The sequence below is a fragment of the Triticum dicoccoides genome, chromosome 5B (assembly GCF_002162155.2).
Source record: "Triticum dicoccoides isolate Atlit2015 ecotype Zavitan chromosome 5B, WEW_v2.0, whole genome shotgun sequence".
Taxonomy (NCBI): Eukaryota; Viridiplantae; Streptophyta; class Magnoliopsida; order Poales; family Poaceae; genus Triticum; species Triticum dicoccoides.
The window spans coordinates 606,948,128-606,973,227 of NC_041389.1; the positions used below are offsets into that span (position 1 = coordinate 606,948,128).

The 25,100-nt window shown below is 43.3% G+C and overlaps 1 pseudogene; it reads right to left on the reverse strand.

Annotated features, from left to right (window-relative positions):
* Positions 1–328: 328 nt before the first annotated feature.
* LOC119310255 overlaps positions 329–25,100 on the reverse strand; it is a 96,601-nt pseudogene continuing 71,829 nt past the window's right edge.

The following is a 25,100-nucleotide window of genomic DNA, read 5'->3' on the forward strand; positions in this document are numbered from 1 at the left end:
ATCCAGTTCTCCAGACCGTAGAAATAAGAGCAATTCCTTCTCCAATGCTACCATCATTCATACACAACCAAGAAACTGATCACCCTTTCAAGACTTACAGGCGACGAGTGTCAATCTATGGCCATTTTAACACTATGTTGACAAACAGCTATGGACGTATACTACAAACCCAAATACAAATGAACTATGGACAAGGGAGCTCGTCATGGCACAAAGTGAGACAAGGTCACCAGAAGTGAAACCTTTTTTTCCTTACCTCTATCACCGAGGAAGCGTGCTTGTAATGAGATCTCTATTGGTTCGCATGTTGTATCTCCTTCAATGTTCATTAGTCATTCTGGTGTGGTTCCACGGATTTTCATCCGAGTTCCCGAGCCCTTTCCTCCCACAGAGAATTGACTCTGCTGACTTTTCCCTAGCTTCTTCACATGTATCCATACCCGAACTCCATTTGTCAGCCTCGTTTTGATAGCGCGAAGCTAGTTTTTTGGCCTCGAGCAATTTTACATCCGCTTGTTGCTGAGCTCCTGTTGCTTCCTCCTCTCTCTGCTTTAGCTCGTCTATCAGTAACTCTGTTTCTTCACTGGAAGCACCAATCTTGACCTCTTTGAACTGTTTGGCACAGTCTGGAAACATCAGAAGTAATAATTACCCGTTAAACCAGTCACCAGATAATTTCAAGCATACCTGAAGTTATAATTGATCAGCCATGTCAAGGCCGGGCATAGAAACTCTGATGCATAAGCCATAAGCGCTGAACAAACTCAGCAAGCTAATCTATTCATGCTTGTTAGGGCATTCAAGTCACAAGTTCCTAGCCTATCCACAATATACCGTGACCCGTCCACAGCATAACACAATAGCAAGGGACTACAAAGGCATTGCTCGCTCGGTACACAAGATTGCATATCATGCCAAGTTCTTAGCCTATCCACGGTCCTACCTTGTCCCGTCCACAGCAGAAGGAAATAGCCAGCGGCTCGAAACGCATTGGTCGCACAGCACAGACAAATTGCACGATGAAGGCACGGAAAGAAGGGCCATGTCGAACTGGTGTGGAGCACGGAGATCTGGGCGGGTAGGTCCGGCACCGACAGCAAGGGGAGAATCGATTATAACCCCCCTAGTTCATCTGCCTTTGCTCATACACCCCTTTCTTTGTCAGCCTTGCTTATGAGCCCCCTTGTTGCTCAAATTTCTTGACCATACCCCCCTTTCATGTTTAGCTGGATCATTAAGCAACTAACAATGATTCTCTCAGAGTTCTCACCCCTCCGCGTAAACTGCTGCCATTCCCATGAGGTCGACAACCTCCGTGCAGTCGTCCCCATACGGGCCATACCTCGGCCGCGCCTCCCACAACTCGGTCCCGCCCGTGCTTCTTCTATCGGCAACCCCAGCCCAAGCTCCTCCCGCCGGCAGCCCTAGCCCAAGCTCCTCCGGTGCCATTCCTGTGAAGCTCAGCGACCTCCGCGCATGCGGGGCGGAAGGCCGGATCCTCCCCTTGACGCCTCCAGCGCCGCGGCGGCTTCTCCCTCCAATGCTGCCTCCACCGCCATTGCCCATCCCCGACCGAATCCAACTCTCTCTCACGCGCGCCCGACTCGAACCCTGTCCCCTTGTGGAAACAGACCAGAGGATCTACAGGCCAAGTCCCGTGAAGAGAAGATAAGGGAGAATAATTCAGTATTTTGTTCACTTTGTTCATCTATATATCAACTGATTCGGAATCAGGTGATGAATTAATGCTTAAACGTGCAAAAGGGGCTTATGATCAAGAGGCAAATCAAACAAGGGGGCTCATAAGCAAGGCAGACAAAGAAAGGGGCGTATGAGCAAAGGCAGATGAACTAGAGGGGTTATAATCGATTCTCCCGACAGCAAGAGTGGTACTGGTACCTTGGGGGAGCTGGAGCAGTCGCAGGCGCACTTGGGGCAGACACCCGCCGAGCAGCCGAGTGCCTCGGCGACGTGCCAGTAGAGCGGCGGGCCGACGATGTGGGCCGCGAGGCCGAAGCCGAGCAGAGCCACTAGCGCCGTCACCGCCGCGTGGCGACGACGATGACCCTCCCGCCATCGCCTCCACGCTGAGAGTGGATCGTGGTACGCCGTGCTGCTCTGGGGGCGGCGGCCGGTCGCGGCTGAGAAGTGAGAGAGTGGAGACGGATCGGCGCGAACCCAAATGAGATGAGAGCGCGATGGGTGGGTTCGGCGGCACGGCACGCGCGCGGCCAAGTGGTGAACGAACCGCGTTCAAGAGATCCGGTGGTGCTAGGATGGCCACGTACACTTCAGCTCATCCCACGGCGAATAAGCACGCACGTACTCCCCCTTACACAATTGTTGACCCTAAAAAAAACAATTATTAAAAATTTACAAAGGGAGTATGAAACGTCTTATAATTATTTAAATTATTACAGATAGAGAGGGAGTATGTGTAAGCTTCATCACTTTATTTTAACACAATACAGGTGCAGGCTCTCAGACATCCAGCAATTGACTCGCATTATAACTTTATAAAAGTTGCGACTACTCTCACTCCAGGCGTGCACGTACATTGGTTCAGAACACCGGGTACAACTCAAAGAAGTACGCGCACGGCACATGTACAACAGTATGGCCTCTCTTGTCTGTATGAATTAATGGACGTATGTGTGTGTATAGCTTTTCCTTCTTTTTCAGAAACAATGAGTATGTGCCAACCATATTACTCCTTCCGTTCCAAAATAGATGACCCAACTTTATTTTGGAACGGAGGGAGTAGGAGTTTGTCGAAGTCACAACCTCATCCCGCTCAACTATAGCCAGTGTGTATCGTACTTCCTGGAAAATGGACACTTGCTCGATAGATTATTCTGATGCCTCACAATTCTAAGTTGAGACTACACATCTTTCCCATGCATCTTCCTAAGCATTGTTCCGTCGTATTCTTGGAACTCTTCATTGTCATTTCTTATCATACGCATGCACGCTTGGGTGCCGAGTATTTGATCAAGTGTATAACAAAATCATAAAGAATCAGGGCTGGTTTTAGGGGAGGTCAGGTATTCGAATGTGTGAAGAAGAGGAGACTATATAGGAAGCAGTGGCGTAGCCAGCACAATACGCCACGGTGGTCCATTGATAGAAACACTTACATAAGATTATTTATTTTTAAAGAAATATTTTTTAACTGCACTATACACAAGTTGTGGAGAAATTTCAGGGTGGTCCATGGACCACTCTGGACACCCCCTAGCTACGCCACTGATAGGAAGTAGAATCCTTAAGAAAAGACGATTGGTCATGTAAAATTTAATTTTTTTGAGAGGGGGGGGTGCAATGTCTAAATGATGGGTACAACTCAAGATGGCAATGGGGCCCGAAACCCGCGTCCCCGTGGGGTTTTACCCTATTAGGAGACGGGGATGGGCATCTTTTTATCCCCGTGGGGCTGTTGTTGGGTACATTACACAACCCGCCACGTTTCACGGGTTTACACCCGTTTCGGTAGTCCCCGAACCCGACACCCGACAATACCCGCGAAATTACATTTCTTTTGGAGACTTGGAAATGTGAAAGATACCATGATGATTACAACTTTCATGTGATTCGTAAACTATAAATTCTATTTCAGAACTTATGTACTAGACCATTTTGTTTCCTTTGTGCTCGTGATTTGTGAACCTAGAATTCTATTTTAGAACTTGTGTAATTGCACATCTTGTTGAACCATGTATGGCTGAAATCTGATCATCTTTGTTGATGAAATGTGGTATCATGCCGCTGAAATACACTCTATATAGCTGTTGAACCATCTACTATTGTTTTTTGTTGAAATTTGCTCACGTTATGCTGCTGGAATGTGCTTGTTTTGGTGCTGAAATGTTATTCTTTGTCGTCACTATGTTTGATTAAATATTTTGATTTTTTCGCGGGTTCCCCGTGGGTTCCCTGAAACCCGATGGGTTTAGGGGATGGGCGGAAAACTAGCCCCGTGCACGATGATGGGGACGGGGACGGGTTTACGATTTTCTCGTGGGGACGGGTTTACGATTTTCTCGTGGGGATGGGTTCGTCCCCGTTGCCATCTTGAGGTACAACGTTAGAAAGCACTTACATTGAACTATCCCAAGCTCAGCTACTGTGTGTGTCGGATTATGACTCATATATAATATATCTATATATTTTTGTCTGTAACTCAAATTTCCGAAAGAAAGCTAGTGGAGCCTTGTGAGCCAAGTGCAATTCTGCCGCTGTGTTCATCCTTTGTTATACATGCCTCCTTTGTTCATATAGGAAAACTCAATAGAAACACATAATTGGAGATCTTTGGTTCGTGACACCATTCATTTGTTCGGCTCAAAGGATTGGAGCAAAAAAAATGTGATAATTTTTATTTGATTCAAATGAAAACTCAAGAATTTACAATCCCCACTAAACCAATATTAGAATTACTACACAAAACATTACAAGAACAAGATCTTTAGTGTCATACTAACATCCAAATTAGGGATCTAAACGACACATCGTTTAAGCCCACTTATCGGTCTAACAGTTCAAGAAAATTTCTTTTTCCGGATAAAATGAACTATCGAGCTAAAAAATTAAGTGGGGTTTCTGGCGTTGTTTATCGTGCTATTTATATCCCTAATCCTAATTATATTTTGCATGTAGGTTGACTTACTGTGTTTTCTCTATTCATCTGATCCAAACTTCTAAATTTACAAAAAAAGAGAAAAATGTGTTTCCTTAATACTCTTCTATAATATTCTGGTGGCAAAAGCTAAAATTCGAACATTCTGTTTTGGGTACAAATCCAAACGATCTTTTTAGCCTTCGATCCAGATCGCATGCCTGCAAGCAGCCCAACATTTTCGCAACAAAATTGCCATTTTTTTTATTCCATGCAAGTTTTGCCACGACCCCACATGCACGCACCACAAGAGATCGGGCCTACTATGACGAGCCAAAAAATGTCATCAAATAGCTAATAAGGTCACAAATTACCCTCCAGTGACACTTTATGCACGTCACGAGCATCGTCACGGAATCCCGTCACAGATTACTCCTAGTGACGGCGCAAGTGCAAAAACATCATTGGAATTAGGACCTTCGGTGACGTGATATAGAACGTCATCGACTTGCTACTTCCATGACGGTCGATGAATGTCACATGTTAGGAGAAAATATGCCATATTGTACCATGTCTAGTGACGAAGCAACGTCACTAAATTTATGCCACGTCAACGCCTGAGTGGATATCCCACTAGTAGCGTCGCTACTTTTATTGTGGATGAAGATGAAGTCATCAAAATATAATTACTTTCTTTTGAATTTTAATTACGATGAATTATCAAATCCACTATCTTCCAAATGCATAACATAACAACTATTTAATTCACATCAGATTATATAAAAAATTTAAAGGGCCAAATCACATCATAAGTTGATATGAAATAAAAATCATATTATATATGAGATCATCTCAGCTAAATCATTCTTTAAACAAAAATGACGGTAAAAAATAACACTGACTCAAGTTTGACACATACAGTAGAAAAAGATGAAAACTAATAATTAGCTAAAGACCACATGTGGTGTCCCAATGATTGCAACGTATGATTCAGCAACTATCTTTCCATCACCGAAGGATGGCATTCATGCACCATCAGGTTTGGACTAGGACTGCCGAGTTGCTTGAGCCCTCAAGAAGAAACTAATAAGATTATCTGTCTCTTGTTACTTCTTTGCTTAGGCTTCATTTTTCTCTTGCTGGCTCTTCTTTAAAGCATCCAATTCTTACTATTGCTTCTTCTATATCTCTCTTGTGCTTCAAGTCTTGCGGCTAACTCTTCCCGATGCCTATAAATAGACAAAACACAACAACATTGTATCATAATGAGATGAAAACAGACAGGATAAAAGGGTACAAGAGTACCACTGAGAAGACTAAAATCTATCAAATGATGAATTTGAAATATAAAAGTACATTATTAAATGTCAAGGCAAGCATGTCGATGGGCCAATGAAACAGTAAACCTAAGAATAACTTATAATGTTTAAAAACATGCATAACCAAGAGCTTGATTACAAGAAGCATCACCAATAGGATGTCAAGTCAACGACCTAGGTTAAAAGAAGAAACTATGCTAGGACAACACATAAACAAATGAAGAAATCATATTTGATTTCTGGATTAAAAACCATGCATTAAAACCGTGCAACCATGTATTTCTCATTACAAGAGTTTGTTTTTTATGCCACTTTCGTTGTTTGGATAAGGATCATACCATATATAAATTCGCTACATGAACTAAAGATGAATGTCTTATTTGCACACTTGTGTGTTTTCATTTTCACTACCATGGGTGCACTATGCACACAGAAGCAAGCAAAAGAAACAAAAATAACACAAAAAGAAACAAGACAATTACCTCTCATTTGCATCGCTTGCCTCTCTATCTTTCTGTTCAACACTTTCTTCTAGAATTCAGATCTGTGTTGATGAAGTAGCGCTCCAAACCTGCCAGATCTTTAGGCATACCCCATGCTCATACTTCACATAACACATGAGAAAAAATAACACGAGCTACATAGCAGCCTGATGTGACATGTACCATCGACGGGTAACATGTACTAGATTAACAAATGAGTACTTTTCCTCTTGAATATAATTGAATAGCCATCCTCGTCATCAGAACAAGGAGCATATGCTAGTTTACTCTTGTCGTGACTTCTTGGAGGCATCAACGGTTGTTTTGGTCCTTTGTCCATCCATACTTATTAAAATATGACTTGCATCATCATCAAGCAAAGGGTTAGAATTTGCAATACGAATATTATCATATCAGTAACGGAAGATATTGGTCCCTATAAAGATTAAAGTTGTATCTCGAAGTTAAATTTGTTGATAATGGTAGCCTGATAAAATATGACATACAAAGTACCGGGGAAGAGAAACTGCAAGCGACATGCACAACAATATCAAATGAACCGATGCAAAGCTAACATACTTGATTGATATAACCTCAGTTTCCAACTGAGAACAGATAAATACATACCCAACTTTGCATAAAAACATATATCTCTTGGCTAGTTAGAATATAAATTCCGTACTTGCTTACTTTGTCAACAAAATGTGACTAGTATTCAGAATTATTAAGAAAGTCATATGCCTTTCCTATTGAGAACACTGCCAACTATAAAAAGGAAAAAAAATGTAGGGAAGCAGAATGAGTTAATTCGTCCACGCTGGACACCACCAGCAGCCATGCTCCTTCAACAGCAAAGTATAGCATCGATACAGGTTCAATTAACAATTCATGGCAATTTAAAATACTCAGATATGTGAAGTATACATTCCCGTGGCTAGCTAGGAGACCTGCTCCCTATAGAGTGCGGAAGTCTGTAAGTTCAGTAGCAACATGGCACCAAGGCGCCTCGAGTTTTTGTTTTACCTCATTAACACCAAGCACACTAGATTAGTAGGGAATAGAGCACTACCCATTGCATAACAAATCAATTGCCACAGCTCTGCCTACATGGATTTATCAACTTTACTCTCAAACATGATGCAAATATTGTACAACTACTTAATGCCGATTAGAAATCACAGTTCATGCATCAGGCAGCAGTAAGCTTAGATGAACAACTAGCAAAAAAAGGCCTCTCCAGAAATTAGGCACATTGAAGCTGGAAAAGATGACAGGGCATTGAACTGCCAAAATACGTACCAGCTTATGGTATCAACACGAACTAAATGAATTCCTATTAAATTTGTTTGGAACTGGACCTTAAACAATACAGCCATTTTACATGTGAATATGTACTTTCCTAATGCACACATGAATGTGATAAAGTAGCTAACTTAGAATGCAAATACAGGTTTTACTAGAATTGTATATTTCTCAAAGCGATGGTAGCAAAACTGATGTGCTGCACAAACAAGGTGCTGTAATATTTCTCAAAGTGCCAAGCATCTATGCACATAAAAGTATGCCAAGTCTATATAACATAAATTCTAGCAGTATGAATTGAATGTTCATTAACTTATACTAGTAAGTAAATTAGTTCATCAGTTTCACATCACCTAGTTCATCAGTAGATCAAAACTTCAAAAATTCACTGGATATTCATAGTGCTCGTCATTGTAGAGGCGGCCAGCAACCCCTACATCTGCCGACCATGTGCGGGTGTGGGCCCTGGACGGCGTATCCGATGGTGAGGCGGGCAGTGGGGTGACCATGGACGATTGTCGTCCTCGTGGCTGTGGTGACCGATCCAGTCGCCGTGGAGGTTGGCCTTGCTGACCGAGGTGGCTGACTACGAGAGCAGACGCCAGGAGGCGCGAGAGAGTGGGAAGGAGGTGTCCATCATGGCCGGGCTGCACCTCTGCTCCCACCGCGGTGGACACTGGAGGAGGACCACGAAGGTGGTGACGCACACGGGAGTCAATGAGCTGGATGGGCCAGCCGCGTTTGGTGGTGCAGCATCAGGGAGGAAGCGCGGCAACGAAGATCACGCCATGGACGGGTGGCCCGACAGCGTCGGGAAGAGCAGGCGCTCGGAGGGCTCCTCCTGCTGTCCCCGACTGCCTGCAGCGGCGGCGGCGCTGCAGTGGCTTCCTTCGGGCTCCCGATGGCGATGGTTGTTGCGTAGATGGTGGGGGCGACGGAGGTGGACGGGGGTGGGAGCGTGGGAGAGGAGCGGCGGAGGGGATTGGAGATTGGGTCGGGATTAAAGAAAGGAAGAGGACGGCGCCAGATGGGAAAATGAGGATTACGGTCGACCAGTGTATAACTAAAATGGGCTTGGTTCCAAAAATAATTGAAATTTTCTTTCTCTGCGCGCTGGAGGGCAAATTGATTCTCCCTGATAAAAACTAGTGGCTTTGACATGGTTACGTCAAAAATAGTGGTGTTTACACAAAAAGGTCATTTTGACACGTACAATGTATATGTATAATCTGATCAAAAACTTAAAATGGCATGTACCATGTAAGTGTATAGTCTATAAAAAAGTAAAAAAGCATGTGCCTACCATGCGTGTATAATCTGATTAAAAAAATAAAAAGCACATACTAGACACCATATGTGTACAACTGCACCGCCATATTCATCATCTCATGAACACCAGCAATAAGCTTTTCTTTGACACCCTCCGTTCCATATTACTCGTCGCTGATTTATTATAACTTTGTACTAAATCAGCGACGAGTAATATGGAACGGAGGGAGTATTAGATTAGTATATTAGACCGAACAAAATAATTGCATCGCTCAATAACTTGTGAACAGACTATCACGGGTCCAACTACGAGCATTGAGCCACTGACGCATGGGTCCTACTGCTCAATAACCCGAAGTAGCTACGACGGGTCCCATTGCTAGTAGTTACACGATAAAAAAAATGAGCATCACACATTTGTAATAGTCGATGACTGTAGTGGGTTCATCATGGAATTTACCAAAACGTCATACAAAATGATAGCCAGGTGGAACTCAACGGCTCAGATGATTCAGTGACATTAACCGTCACTAACATATAAAAATAGGTGACACGACCTCCAGAACATCACACATTAGATACTTTTGTGACGTTGTCACCCATCGTCACAAGGATTTTCGTCACAGTATCTCAATTTTCTTGTAGTGACGCACGATCCACTCGTGATCCATTTTTTGTCTCGACTAGTAAGCATGCACATGCAACGCACGTCCCAAATGTAAAACAAGTGAGATTCACATAATATAAAAAAATAAATGTTTTTAGAAATATCAATTAAATGGATACACAATGTTTGATGTCGCTCAAATTGTATTTTTAAAAGTGAGACACAATAGTGGTTATGTTGCTTCATAGAGTAATCGCAGGATAATATTCTCATTTAAATAAAATTAACAATTATTTATTAATGCAGTAATATAGGCTTGTAGTGTAGTCTTCTCTTCGAGTGTAGCCAGGAAAAAGAGTATAAACTGCCTTACGGTGCAATTATATTGTTTAAGATGCTTAATTCTCGAATCTTAGTTTATTCTACTAATCTGCGTAGCAAAATATATATACTTGTACTAATTTGGATCAAATTATACATATATATATTATGGTTGTGTGGATTGTCAAAATTATATAGCTACCTACTATGGATAATAGGAAATAGAAGATGATATGTGACTACAACGACTTCTATATAAAATAAAGATTATTTACAAGAACTATTTGAAATGTAAAAGGGCTAAAAGAAATCCAATAATTATCATGATAGAAAGTATTTATCCGGTTTTTTATGTGTTTATGCGTTGGCAACCATCAGTGGCGTGGCTAGGGGTGGGCAGGGTGGTCCATGGACCACCCTGGAATTTCTCCATAGCTTGTATATAGTGCAGTAAAAAAAATTTCTTTAAAAATAAATAATCTTATGTAAATGTTTCTATCAATGGACTACCCTGGCGTATTGGGTTGACTACGCCACTAGCAACCGTACTAACTTACAATGCTGTAAGACGCTTTGTGCCTACATAAACTGAAATGAGTTAGGAAGAAAAATAAAGATGGAAGGAACAGTATTCCAGAGTATTTGTCAAGCTTAACCTTATCAAGCTTTCAAGTCAGCTTCTAAATTACAAAAAACATGATGAATCCTCAAATAAGAAAGAGCCAACAATTTGGAACATGCTACAAAACTGGTGAAGATAGAAAGCATTCATCCTTTTTTTCCTTGTCGTAAGGAGTAGCTTCAGCATACATTTGTAACAGTGTAATACCTAATCCGGAAAAAAGTTATTCATTATTATTACTGGAGGAAAGAGGCGTGCAGACAAAGAAAGAGAGGCGGTGTAAATAAGGCCTTAAGAAGTATGTCTTCAAGTTTGATGAATGCAGATATGTTGGATCATTTGAAACCGCACAAGTATATAAAAATAAATATATGTGGCAAAATAGCGAAAGGTATATGGTTTCTCTGTCATGAAACAAAATAAATCCGACTGATGTGGATGATGGCGGCAGGCGGCTCGCGATCCTAATAGGATGGATGTGTCCGAGATAAGTTTTTTAATATGATGGATTTGTCTGAGATTAGTTTCCTAATAGGATGGATGCACTCTGATTTACTTTCATGGAATATGATGCACCCGTGATTATTAGTTTCCTAATTTCCCAGGCGTGTAGTTTCATATTTTCCTCCACGGTGGAGTACAGTCAGTTAATGTAAATTGCTAAGTGCACACAGAAAATGGTTTAGGTTAAGTCTAACCATTAGATTAATTTTAGTGGGCCTAATAGTGCGGTGGTATTGGATCTGTGTACACTTTATGGGGTGTGCTTAAAGAAGTTCTTGTTTGATTGTTTAATAGTAGTATAGATTAAAATCACACACCGTCTTCCAGATTGAAACCCAGGTCTAAGCTCAGCCCGAATAACCACCTCACCTAGCTGATTTTCCTGTAAAGTGAATTGAAGTCATGCTATTTGGCCTTAATTTACCGGTGTATTTTTTAAACAGATTTATTAGTGATTTTTTTAACACAGTACAGACGCAAGCGCTCATATATACGTGCATACACCTCACCCCTATGAACGCACAAATGCACACCCTACCCCTATGAGCACCTTTGAAAGACTGAGCCGGCATATCATCTTGAGATTTACACAGTCACCATAGGCGCCGCGTCATCGATGGGAACGTTTCCTCCCCTTGAAAGTGCATCGTCGGAAACCCTGAAATAAATCCAGAAATAATGCGAGCACCAGGATCTAAACCCTGGTGGGATGAGGATACCACTATCCCTCTAACCATCCAACCACATATTTTACTAGTGGATTATTATACATTCATGGCTTCTCTTGTTTGTCATTGGCATTTTTCGTGTCATTCTACTGCACCAATGTATAAACACCACAGTACCTTTGAACCAGAGAAAGAAAGTTGTTGGAAATATCTGTGTAAATATGATGATAATTTAAGCATCCTAGAGTTGATAACTTAGGTGCAAAGACGATGGCAACTTTTCAACCCAGGAGAAAAAGTTGTTGAAAAATGCCACAGTAGTGTCTATGTAAATAGCATGGTAAATATGGACCACGGACCTGATATCTTACGTACAAATACCTCGATAACTTTAACCCGGGAAAAAGAAGTTGTTTGAAACATACCTATGATAAATTTTGTATAAATAGCATGGTAGTATAAATTTTTTATAGATATCTTAGGTACAAATAGCATGATAAATTTTGTTTAAATAGAGGGCAGGCCTGGCGCAGTGGTGAAGTCCTCCCCACTTGTGCCAAGAGGTCCTGGGTTCGAACCAGCCTCTCTGCATTGCACTTTGCAGGGGTAAGACTAGGTTCATATAATCCCTCCCCAGACCCCACCTTTTGTGGGAGCTTCTATGCATTGGGCCTGTCCTTCTTGTCCTTTTTAGCATGGTAGTATAAACACAACGGAGATGGTAACTAACGACCGAATTGGTTCAAAACACACCCAATATAAATTCTATATAAATAGCATAGTAATATACGCACAACAAGGTGATAACTCAGGCGCAACCACCGCCGTAACTCTGAATCAACCCGTCACCCCCTGGTCGGTGGGGTTATTGTTGAAAACATATCCGTGATAATTTCCGTGTAAATAGCATGGTATTTTACGCACCACATACTTGATAACTCATGCACAAACACCCTGATAACTTTGACCCCAAAGGAAGAATTTCTTTTTGAAAACATACTCCCGACATCCTGATAACTTATTTGTAGTAACATGATAATATACAGACCTATGAACTCACACACAAACACTGTGATAACTTTGTCCCGGAGAAAAAAGTTGTTGAAAACGTACTCTCGGTAATTTTTGTGTAAATAGCATGCACTACAAGAAATACGTCAACTTGCGACCATCACTATTGGTCACTGAATGGCCAATGTTTTCCATTTGCGGCCTTCTTTTGACCAAAAACAGATAGTCAAAAGCTGGCCATCGTAAACTGAAATTAACGACCTTCTTTGTGATAAAGTCGTTGAAGGCTACGACCAAAACAAAAGGTCATGGATCCTACGACCTTTTGCTTTGGTCGCTAGCTGTCTGCCCAGGCCATGTTGGATCCGACGTGGCAAGCTGACGTGGCAAAATTGCGACCAAATGAAAAGGTCGTTGATAAGATTCAGCCCGGTCCGATTAGGTGTCTATATGGGCCGAGCCCATTAATTCAGCCTATTTATTATTTTTTTCATTGTTAATTCTAGTCGGCTTCATGGGCCACACCCTACAATTCAGCCTTTTAATTTTCTAGGCCATGGCCCTTTTGCAAACCATTTCATTAGGCCTTTTTGTTCAGGTTTTCCAGAAATGCACAATGTTCTAGTCCACTATTATTTGTCCTGTAGCCTTTTTAGAGCCCATATATTATTTGGTCCAGTAGAACATTTGGTATTTTTATTCACTAATTTCCTGTTTACACATTTGAACAACAAACACTCAATAATTCTCTCAATTAAATGATTAAATTCAGAAATCATTCATCCAAATACACACAACAGCACATACAAGTCTGCACGTCCAACATCAACTAAAATAAGCAAAAACAGATACACATCAACTAAAGTTGTGGTGCGCTTCCATCACAGCAGCAGCAACGTAAACGACAATAGATCACCAAAAAGAAACAACCCCATCAACATGAGGCGGTAATCCAACTTAACACTTTGTGAGGAGCGGCGCCACCAAGAGGATGCTGATCGCCCACGAGGACGCTCCAGCTCAGGGGCGACATGTGGGAGCTAGAGATGTCAATGGAGTACCTGCAGGTCAGCCTCTGATACCTGGCCACAGTTCACATCAGAAGTATTCATAAATCAGTTGAACATAATTGATTACAAAAGAAATCAGAATTGAACAGAATTGTCATGCTTGTCTACTTTCAGGAAAGTTAATACATATTTCCATGCTTGTCTACGAAAGAAATTGTATCAAGTTAACACTTAGTCATGCATAAGTATTTCACATCAAAAACATACATCAGTGCAGACTCGAAATTGTATCAACTTAACACTTAGTCATGCATTAGTGTTTCACATAAAAAACATACAAAATTTGGAGTAGGAAACTGAATCTCTAAATACTCCAGCAGCAAATACTGCTAACACTAATAGGCCAGTAGCAAATACTGTCTTTTTAGAGTTTTAACAAATGTTCAGTAATTTATGGAGTACAGCAGCAGCAGCACATTAAGAAAGTGAGCTAAATCATCACATTTTCAACTCATTACTGAATCTTCTCGGTGAATCAACTAGTACTACAACCAAATTCAGTGAATTAAGCTACTCCCTTTTGAAGTACTGCTCGAGTGCTCAAACATGCAAAGATACAAGTACTACAGGTTTCTCAAAGGCGTAGAATCAACCTAGCATGTCACAAGAGACATATTAGTACATTTTGTTGGTGTGGCAAGGAAACAGATAGCACTATGTACCACATCTAGAGAATTATGCCCAGTTCACTTCATTTGGAGTTAATAAACTCGATAAACTGTCACTGGCAGCAAGACACATGTGTGCTTACTAGTAAGTAATGGGATACACACAAGTAACTAGGTGTAGTAGTAGAAGGGACCTAGATAGTACCCAAGACACATACTGCTAGTAAATTGTTGTTATGGGTGAGACAAGAGAGCAGATGGTACTTTGTGGTGCTTCTAGGAAGGGAATTATGGTCACTCGGAATAAATTAACAGTGAGTAGTCCATGGAATGTCACCAGCAGCAAGATAGCACTACTCTTCTAGTACTCCAGCAAGAAGAATAAAGTATATAATACACAGGCAAGGCAGACTTGGTGCTAATAGAATACAGGAGCAATAATTAACAAAGAGAGCAGAGCAGAGCAAAAGGAACTGCTCTGCTTTGGTGCCTTGGTAACAGTAATTAACAGAGGATGAATGTGCAAAGAAGAGGAAGAGAATAGTGGTTGCTTACATAGGTAGGCGACTCGTGGGTTGCTGGCCTCGGCCTCGTTGGCGACACGGAGGATGGGGGCGATCTCGACGAGCAAGGAGGGGACCACCTCGTTGTTGAAGATGGCTTAGAAGTACCAGTGTTAACACTTTAACAGAAATATTATCATCTCAGATGTATTTATTCTAAAGGTGCGGCATGTCCTAACCCTATCATAGGCATACGCGCAAACAGGTGCATGACAGTGTTAAGTTTTATACAAGTATATGACATATTGAAACTGAAAGTCCAAGTAAAAGTCGTCAAGAGCAAAAATAATGAAATGTTTACTCCCAGGTTTGTGAACTACGCAGCAATTGGATTGCTTGTCCATAAGAAAGATGCCAGAACAAATAACATAGCGTGTACTAGATAATTCACATAGTAGCCCATGAGTGGTACGCTAACAGCCAAATGTTCTACTCTGCGAGTGAGATACTGTATATTTTTATCCGGATGGGTGGGGAAAATATAGACCTCGCTTTTTTCACCTTGTCAACTAGTCCCTCAGTTGACAAATATAAGAAGTTTTGGATATTTCAATATGAACTGCATATGGACAGAAATGAGTGAACAAAACACGATAAAAGATGTCAATATACATCTGATTTAGATAAAAATTCAGAACATCTTATATTTGAGAACCGAGGGAGCAGTAAGTATGTATGTGCTGTTTGCATGTGCAGAGCACCACTTCAAGTTAGAAAAGATTATATCATCAGTGGAACTTAAGTCTAAACGCATCAAGTCTAAAGCATGAACGAGCAAGAGGGCAATCGCAAATTTGATATTTTATATTATAGTGTAATAAACATGCAGCGGGTCCTAACCCTAGCATCTCGAGAGAAATCACAGCTTGGGGTTGGGTGACAGGGGGAAAGGGGCCTGGGAGGAGGTGTTACCGAGCGAGGCGCACTGCGTGATGACGACGACCTCCCACATTATAGTCTTTCAACCGCCCATGACAAAATTCCAATAGTTCTTCCTTATTAGAGGGGTACATCTAATCAGCACCAGGAAATACAAATCCAATATGTATCGCAAAATGCAAGTTGTGCAAACTTCCCTGGTTTTATTTTATTTCAACTCGCTGTGAGACGGTAATGTGTGGCTGCAATTAGATACACTATCCAAATGCCATGAGCCCGTGATATGCTATAATTTCTTCCTGGATGAAACTTCAACCACTCCACTACGCAGATATTACTTCAGTGACAAAAGGTAAATCAGAAATCTGAAGTTCTGAACAACCAGAACGAGTGCAGGCTGCATACATGTCCGAGTAGCTCAAGCAGAAACACCTCGCAGGAGCGGGTGGCATCAAACCTAAGCATCGTCCCGCCCCCGTCGCCACCGCAGCCGCGGCCTCTCCCTGGGCGGCGACGGAGGCGACCTCCTGCAGGCATCGGAGCGCGAACCTCTCCTGCGTTGCCTCCGGCGCACCCGCGAGGGTCTCCGGTGAGGCGCCCACCAGCGCTGCGGATCACAGAGAGATAACTAACCGTAGGTGAGATGGCTGGAAGCATTGAGACCAACGGGGTATGGAATGGATCCTCTTAGGGTTTGGTGTTACCTTGAATGAGGGCGAAGTCGAGGGTCTCGTCGCCGGCGAGGGCGTCGACGACCCAGTGCAAGTTGGCGGCGAGGCGGCAAGTGGAGGGTCCGGCATTTTGGGAGGAGTTTGTAGATCAGATACAAGTGCCTGGCCACGGCATGGACATTTCTATGTGACTACGAGGATGAGTGGTGAGGCGCACTGCGGTTTGGGGAGACGACGAGATGGGTGGTGAGGGAAGGGGAGGGGCGAGAGGAGGAGGGCGTGGCCGCGTGGGGGAGGCCATGAACGGCGGCGAGCTCCGCCGGAGGGAGGTGGCGGAGGCGTTGGATCTAGAAGGGAGGACGCGAGCTCTCTCCATCGTGTGAGGAGACGGGGGATCGATTGATGGATGTGGAAAGAAAGGAGGCGGTGTTGGAAATATGCCCTAGAGGCAATAATAAAATGGTTATTATTATATTTCCTTGTTCATGATAGTTGTCTATTGTTCATGCTATAATTGTATTGATCAGAAACCGTAATACATGTGTGAATACATAGACCATAACATGTCCCTAGTGAGCCTCTAGTTGACTAGCTCGTTGATCAACAGATGGTCATGGTTTCCTGACCATGGACATTGGATGTCATTGATAACGGGATCACATCATTAGGAGAATGATGTGATGGACAAGACCCAATCCTAAGCACAACACAAGATCGTGTAGTTCGTTTACTAAAGCTTTTCTAATGTCAAGTATCAGTTCCTTAGACCATGAGATTGTGTAACTCCCGGATACCGTAGGAGTTCTTTGGGTGTACCAAACGTCACAACATAACTGGGTGACTATAAAGGTGCACTACAGGTATCTCCGAAAGTGTCTGTTGGGTTGGCACGAATAGAGACTGGGATTTTTCACTCCGTATGACGGAGAGGTATCTCTGGGCCCACTCGGTAATGCATCATCATAATGAGCTCAATGTGACTAAGTGGTTAGTCATGGGATCATGCATTATGTAACGAGTAAAGTGACTTGCCTGTAACGAGATTGAACGAGGTATTGGGATACCGACGATCGAATCTCGGGAAAGTAACGTACCGATTGATAAAGGAAATTGTTTACGGGATTGCTTGAATCCTTGACATCGTGGTTCATCCGATGAGATCATCGTGGAACATGTGGGATCCAACATGGGTATCCACATCCCGCTATTGGTTATTGGCCGGAGAGCTGTCTCGGTCATGTCTACATGCCTCCCGAACCCGTAGGGTCTACACACTTAAGGTTCGATGATGCTAGGGTTATTAGGAAGACTTGTAAGTGATTACCGAATGTTGTTCGGAGTCCCGGATGAGATCCCGAATGTCACGAGGAGTTTCGGAATGGTCCGTAGGTGAAGATTTATATATGGGAAGTTCTCATGCGGTCACCGGAAAAGTTCGGAGGCATACCGGTATTGTATCGGGGCCACCGGAGGGGTTCCGGGGGTCCACCGGGAGGGGCCACCTCTCTCAGAGGGCCTCATGGACCGTAGTGGGAAGGGAACCAGCCCTTGGAGAGCTGGGTTCATCCCCCCTTGGGCCCATGCGCCTAGGGTGGGGGGGGGGGAAGCCTAAAGGGGGCGCCCCCCTTGCTTGGGGGGCAAGCCCCCTCCCCTTGACCGCCGCCCACCTCTAGATCTCATCTAGAGGGGGCCGGCCCCCTTCCCCCTCCTACTATAAATACAGGGGCGAGGGGAGGGCTGCATCACCACATCCAAGGTGCAACCCCTCCCCTCCCCAACACCTCTCCTCCTCCGTTAAGAGCTTGGCGAAGCCCTGCCGGAGTACTGCCACTCCATCACCACCACGCCGTCGTGCTGCTGCTGGAGCTCTCTTCCTCAACCTCTCCCTCCTCCTTGCTGTATCAAGGCGCGTGAGACGTCTCCGCTCCATACATGTGTTGAATGCGGAGGTGCCGTCCGTTCGGCGCTAGGATCATCGGTGATTTGGATCACGACGAGTACGACTCCATCAACCCCGTTCTCTTGAACGCATCCACTCGCGATCTACAAGGGTATGTAGATGCACTCCTCTCTCTCTCTCGTTGCTAGATGACTCCATAGATTGATTTGGTGATGCGTAGAAAATTTTAAATTTCTGCTATGATGCCCAACAGTGGCATCATGAGCTAGGTCTATGCGTAGTTTCTATGCACAAGTAGAACACAATTTTGTTGTGGGTGTAGATTTTGTCAATTTACTTGCCACTACTAGTCTTATCTTGTTTCGTCGGTATCGTGGGATGAAGCGGCCCGGACCGACCTTACACGTACGCTTACGTGAGACAGGTTCCATGGACTGACATGCACTAGTTGCATAAGGTGGCTAGCGGGTGTCTGTCTCTCCCACCTTAGTCGGATCGGATTCGATGAAAAGGGTCCTTATGAAGGGTAAATAGAAATTGGCATATCATGTTGTGGTTTTGACGTAGGTAAGAAACGTTCTTGCTAGAACCCTATTGCAGCCACGTAAAAAAACATGCAACAACCATTAGAGGACGTCTAACTTGTTTTTGCAGCATATGCCTTGTGATGTGATATGGCCAAAAAGGATGTGATGAATGATATATATGTGATGTATGAGACTGATCATGTTCTTGTAATAGGAATCACGACTTGCATGTCGATGAGTATGACAACCGGCAGGAGCCATAGGAGTTGTCTTAATTCTTGTATGACCTGCGTGTCATTGAATAACACTATGTAATTACTTTACTTTATTGCTAAACCATTAGCCATAGTAGTAGAAGTAATCATTGGCGTGAGAACTTCATGAAGACACGATGATGGAGATCATGGTGTCATGCCGGTGACGATGATGATCATGGCGCCCCGAAGATGGAGATCAAAAGGAGCAAAATGATATTGGCCATATCATGTCACTATTTGATTGCATGTGATGTTTATCATGTTTTTGCATCTTATTTGCTTAGAACGACAGTAGTAAATAAGATGATCCCTCATATTAATTTCAAGAAAGTGTTCCCCCTAACTGTGCGCCATTGTGAAAGTTTGTTGTTTCGAAGCACCACGTGATGATCGGGTGTGATAGATTCTAACATTCACATATAATGGGTGTAAGACAGATTTACACATGCAAAAACACTTAGGTTGACTTGACGAGCTTAGCATGTACAGACATGGCCTCGGAACACAAGAGACCGAAAGGTCGAACATGAGTCGTATAGAAGATACGATCAACATGAAGATGTTCACCGATGATGACTAGTCCGTCTCACGTGATGATCGGACACGGCCTAGTTGACTCGGATCATGGATCACTTAGATGACTAGAGGGATGTCTATGTGAGTGGGAGTTCACTAAATAATTTGATTAGATGAACTTAATTATCATGAACTTAGTCTAAAACTTTTGCAATATGTCTTGTAGATCAAATGGCCCACGCTAATGTTGCCCTCAACTTCAATGCGTTCCTAGAGAAAACCAAGCTAAAATACGATGCCAGCAACTATACGGACTGGGTCCGGAACTTGAGGATCATCCTCATAGCTGCCAAAAGAGCATATGTCCTAGATGCACCGCTAGGTGAAGCACCCGTTTTCCCAGCAACTCAAGACATTATGAACGCCTGGCAGTTGCGTGGTGATGATTACTCCCTGGTTCAGTGCGGCATGCTTTACAGCTTAGAACCGGGGCTCCAAAAGTGTTTTGAGCAGCAAGGAGCATATGAGATGTTCCAAGAGATGTAAATGATTTTCCAAGCTCATGCCCGGGTCGAGAGATATGAAGTCTCCGACAAGTTCTACAGTTGTAAGATGGAGGAAAATAGTTCTGTCAGCGAGCACATACTCAAAATGTCTGGGTTGCACAACCGCTTGTCTCAGCTGGGAGTTAACCTCCCGGATGACACGATCATTGATAGAATGCTTCAGTCGCTCCCACCTAGCTACAAGATCTTTGTGATGAACTACAAAATGCAGGGGATGGTGAAAACTATTCCTGAGGTATTTTCAATGCTGAAATCAACCGAGGTAGAAATTAAAAAGGAACATCAAGTGTTGATGGTCAATAAAACCACTAGTTTCAAGAAATACAAGGGTAAGAAGAACTTCAAGAAGGACGGCAAGGGAGTTGCCGCGCCCGGTAAGCCAGTTGCCGGGAAGAAGCCAAAGCATGGACCCAAACCTGAGACTGAGTTCTTTTATTGCAAGGGAAGCGGACACTGGAAGCGGAACTGCCCCAAGTACTTAGCGGACGAGAAGGCCGGCAACACCAAAGGTATATGTGATATACATGTAATTGATGTGTACCTTACCAGTACTCGTAGTAGCTCCTGGGTATTTGATACCGGTGCGGTTGCTCATATTTGTAACTCAAAACATGAGCTGCGGAATAAGCAGAGACTGGCAAAGGACGAGGTGACGATGCGCGTCAGGAATGGTTCCAAGGTCGATGTGATCGCCGTCGGCACGCTACCTCTACATTTACCTACGAGATTAGTTTTAAACCTCAATAATTGTTATTTAGTGCCAGCTTTGAGCATGAACATTGTATCTGGATCTCGTTTAATACGAGATGGTTACTCATTTAAATCTGAGAATAATGGTTGTTCTATTTATATGAGAGATATGTTTTATGGTCATGCCCCGCTGGTCAATGGATTATTCTTAATGAATCTCGAACGTGATGTTACACATATTCATAGTGTGAATACCAAAAGATGTAAGATTGATAATGATAGTCCCACATATCTGTTGCACTGCCGCCTTGGTCACATTGGTGTCAAACGCATGAAGAAGCTCCATACAGATGGACTTTTGGAGTCTCTTGATTTCGAATCATTTGACACGTGCGAACCATACCTCATGGGCAAAATGACAAAGACTCCGTTCTCCGGAACAATGGAGCGAGCAACCAACTTATTGGAAATTATACATACTGATGTGTGCGGTCCAATGAGCGTTGAGGCTCGCGGTGGCTATCGTTACGTTCTCACCCTCACTGATGACTTAAGTAGATATGGGTATGTCTACTTAATGAAACACAAGTCTTAGACCTTTGAAAAGTTCAAGGAATTTCAGAATGAGGTAGAAAATCAACATGATAGAAAAATAAAGTTCTTACGATCAGATCATGGGGGATAATATTTAAGTCACGAGTTTGGTACGCACTTAAGGAAATGTGGAATTGTTTCACAACTCACGCCGCCTGGAACACCTCAGTGTAACGGTGTGTCCGAACATCATAATCGCACTCTATTGGATATGGTGCGGTCTATGATGTCCGTTACCGATTTACCGCTATCATTTTGGGGATACGCTTTAGAGACAGCTACATTCACTTTAAATAGGGTACCGTCTAAATCCGTTGAGACGACACCTTATGAATTATGGTTTGGAAAGCAACATAAGTTGTCGTTTCTAAAAGTTTGGGGATGCGATGCTTATGTCAAGAAACTTCAACGTGAAAAGCTCGAAGCCAAGTCGGAAAAATGCGTCTTCATAGGATACCCTAAGGAAACCATTGGGTATACCTTCTACCTAAGATCCGAAGGCAAGATTTTTGTTGCCAAGAATGGGTCCTTTCTAGAGAAAGAGTTTCTCTTGAAAGAAGTAAGTGGGAGGAAGGTGGAACTTGATGAAGTACTACCTCTTGAACTGGTAAGTAGCGCAGCTCAGGAAGATGTTCCCGTGGTGCCTACACCGACTGGAGAGGAAGTTAATGATGATGATCAAGGTACTTCGGATCAAGTTACTACTGAACTTCATAGGTCCACAAGGACACTTTCCACACCAGAATGGTATGGCAACCCTATCTTGAAAATCATGTTGTTAGACAATGGTGAACCTTCGAACTATGAAGAAGCAATGGCGGGCCTAGATTCCAACAAATGGCTAGAAGCCATGTAATCTGAGATAGGATCCATGTATGAAAACAAAGTATGGACTTTGACAGACTTGCCCGATGATCGGCGAGCGATAGAAAACAAATGGATCTTTAAGAAGAAGACGGACGCGGATGCTAATGTTACCATCTATAAGGCTCGACTTGTCGCTAAGGGTTATCGACAAGTTCAAGGGGTTGACTACGATGAGACTTTCTCTCCCGTAGCGAAGCTGAAGTCCGTCTGAATCATGTTAGCAATTGCCGCATACTATGATTATGAGATATGGCAAATGGACGTCAAAACGGCATTCCTTAACGGCTATCTTCAGGAAGAATTGTGTATGATGCAGCCGGAAGGTTTTGTCGATCCTAAGAATGCCAACAAGGTATGCATGCTCTAGCGATCCATTTATGGGATGGTGCAAGTATCTCGGAGTTGGAACATTCGCTTTGATGAAATGCTCAAAGCGTTTGGGTTTATGCAGACTTATGGAGAAGCCCGCGTTTACAAGAAAGTGAATGGGAGCTCTGTAGCATTTCTCATATTATATGTGGATGACATACTTTTGATGGGAAATGATATAGAACTTTTGGACAGCACAAAGGCCTACTTGAACAAGTGTTTTCAATGAAGGACCTTGGAGAAGCTGCTTATATATTAGGCATCAAGATCTATAGAGATAGATCGAGGCGCCTCATAGGTCTTTCACAAAGCACATACCTTGACAAGATATTGAAGAAGTTCAATATGGATCAGTCTAAAAAGGGGTTCTTGCCTGTGTTGCAAGGTGTGAAATTGAGCTCAGCTCAAAGCCCGACCACGGAAGAAGATAGAGAAAGGATGAGTGTCATCCCCTATGCCCCAGCCATAGGGTCTATTATGTATGCCATGTTGTGTACCAGACCTGATGTAAACCTTGCCGTAAGTTTGGTAGGAAGGTACCAAAGTAATCCCGGCATGGAACACTGGATAGCGGTCAAGAATATCCTGAAGCACCTGAAAAGGACTAAGGATATGTTTCTCGTCTATGGAGGTGACAAAGAGCTCGCCGTAAAGGGTTACGTTGATGCTAGATTCGACACATATCTGGATGACTCTAAGTCACAAATCGGATACGTGTATATTTTGAATGGTGGGGCAGTAAGCTGGTGCAGTTGCAAGCAAAGCGTCGTGGCGGGATCTACATGTGAAGTGGAGTACACGGCAGCCTCGGAGGCAGCACATGAAGCAATCTGGATGAGGAGTTCATTACCAACCTAGGAGTTATTCCCAATGCGTCGGGCCCGATGACTATGTTCTGTGACAACACTGGAGCTATTGCCCTTGCCAAGGAGCCCAGGTTTCACAAGAAGACCAGACACATCAAGCGTCGCTTCAACTCCATTCGTCAAAATGTTCAAGATGGAGACATAGATATTTGTAAAGTGCATATGGATCTGAATGTCACAGATCCGTTGACTAAACCTCTTCCGCGAGCAAAACATGATCAACACCAGAACTCTATGGGTGTTCGGTTCATACATTGTAACTAGATTATTGACTCTAGTGCAAGTGGGAGACTTTTGGAAATGTTCCCTAGAGGCAATAATAAAATGGTTATTATTATATTTCCTTGTTCATGATAGTTGTCTATTGTTCATGCTATAATTGTATTGATCGAAAACCGTAATACATGTGTGAATACATAGACCATAACATGTCCCTAGTGAGCCTCGAGTTGACTAGCTCGTTGATCAACAGATGGTCATGGTTTCCTGACCATGGACATTGGATGTCATTGATAACGGGATCACATCATTAGGAGAACGATCCAATCCTAAGCACAGCACAAGATCGTGTAGTTCGTTTACTAAAGCTTTTCTAATGTAAAGTATCAGTTCCTTAGACCATGAGATTGTGTAACTCCTGGATACCGTAGGAGTGCTTTGGGTGTACCAAACGTCACAACGTAACTGGGTGACTATAAAGGTGCACTACAGGTATCTCCGAAAGTGTCTGTTGGGTTGGCACGAATCGAGACTAGGATTTGTCACTCCATATGATGGAGAGGTATCTCTGGGCCCACTCAGTAATGCATCATCATGCATTATGTAACGAGTAAAGTGACTTGCCTGTAATGAGATTGAACGAGGTATTGGGATACCGACAATCGAATCTCGGTCTAGTAACCTACTGATTGATAAAGGGAATTGTTTACGGGATTGCTTGAATCCTTGACATCGTGGTTCATCCAATGAGATCATCGTGGAACATGTGGGAGCCAACATAGGTATCCAGATCCCGCTGTTGGTTATTGGCCGGAGAGCTGTCTCGGTCATGTCTACATGACTCCCGAACCCATAGGGTCTACACACTTAAGGTTCGATGACACTAGGGTTATTAGGAAGACTTGTAAGTGATTACTAAATGTTGTTTGGAGTCCTGGATGAGATCCCGGACATCATGAGGAGTTCCAGAATGGTCCGGAGGTGAAGATTTATATATGGGAAGTTGTCATACGGTCACCGGAAAAGTTCGCGGGCATACCAGTATTGTATCGGGGCCACCGGAGGGGTTCCAGGGGTCCACCGAGAGGGGCCACCTCTCTCGGAGGACCTCATGGGCCGTAGTGGGAAGGGAACCAGCCCTTGGAGGGCTGGGCGCATCCCCCCTTGGTCCATGCGCCTAGGGTTGGGGGGGACCCTAAAGGGGGCGCCCCCCTTGCT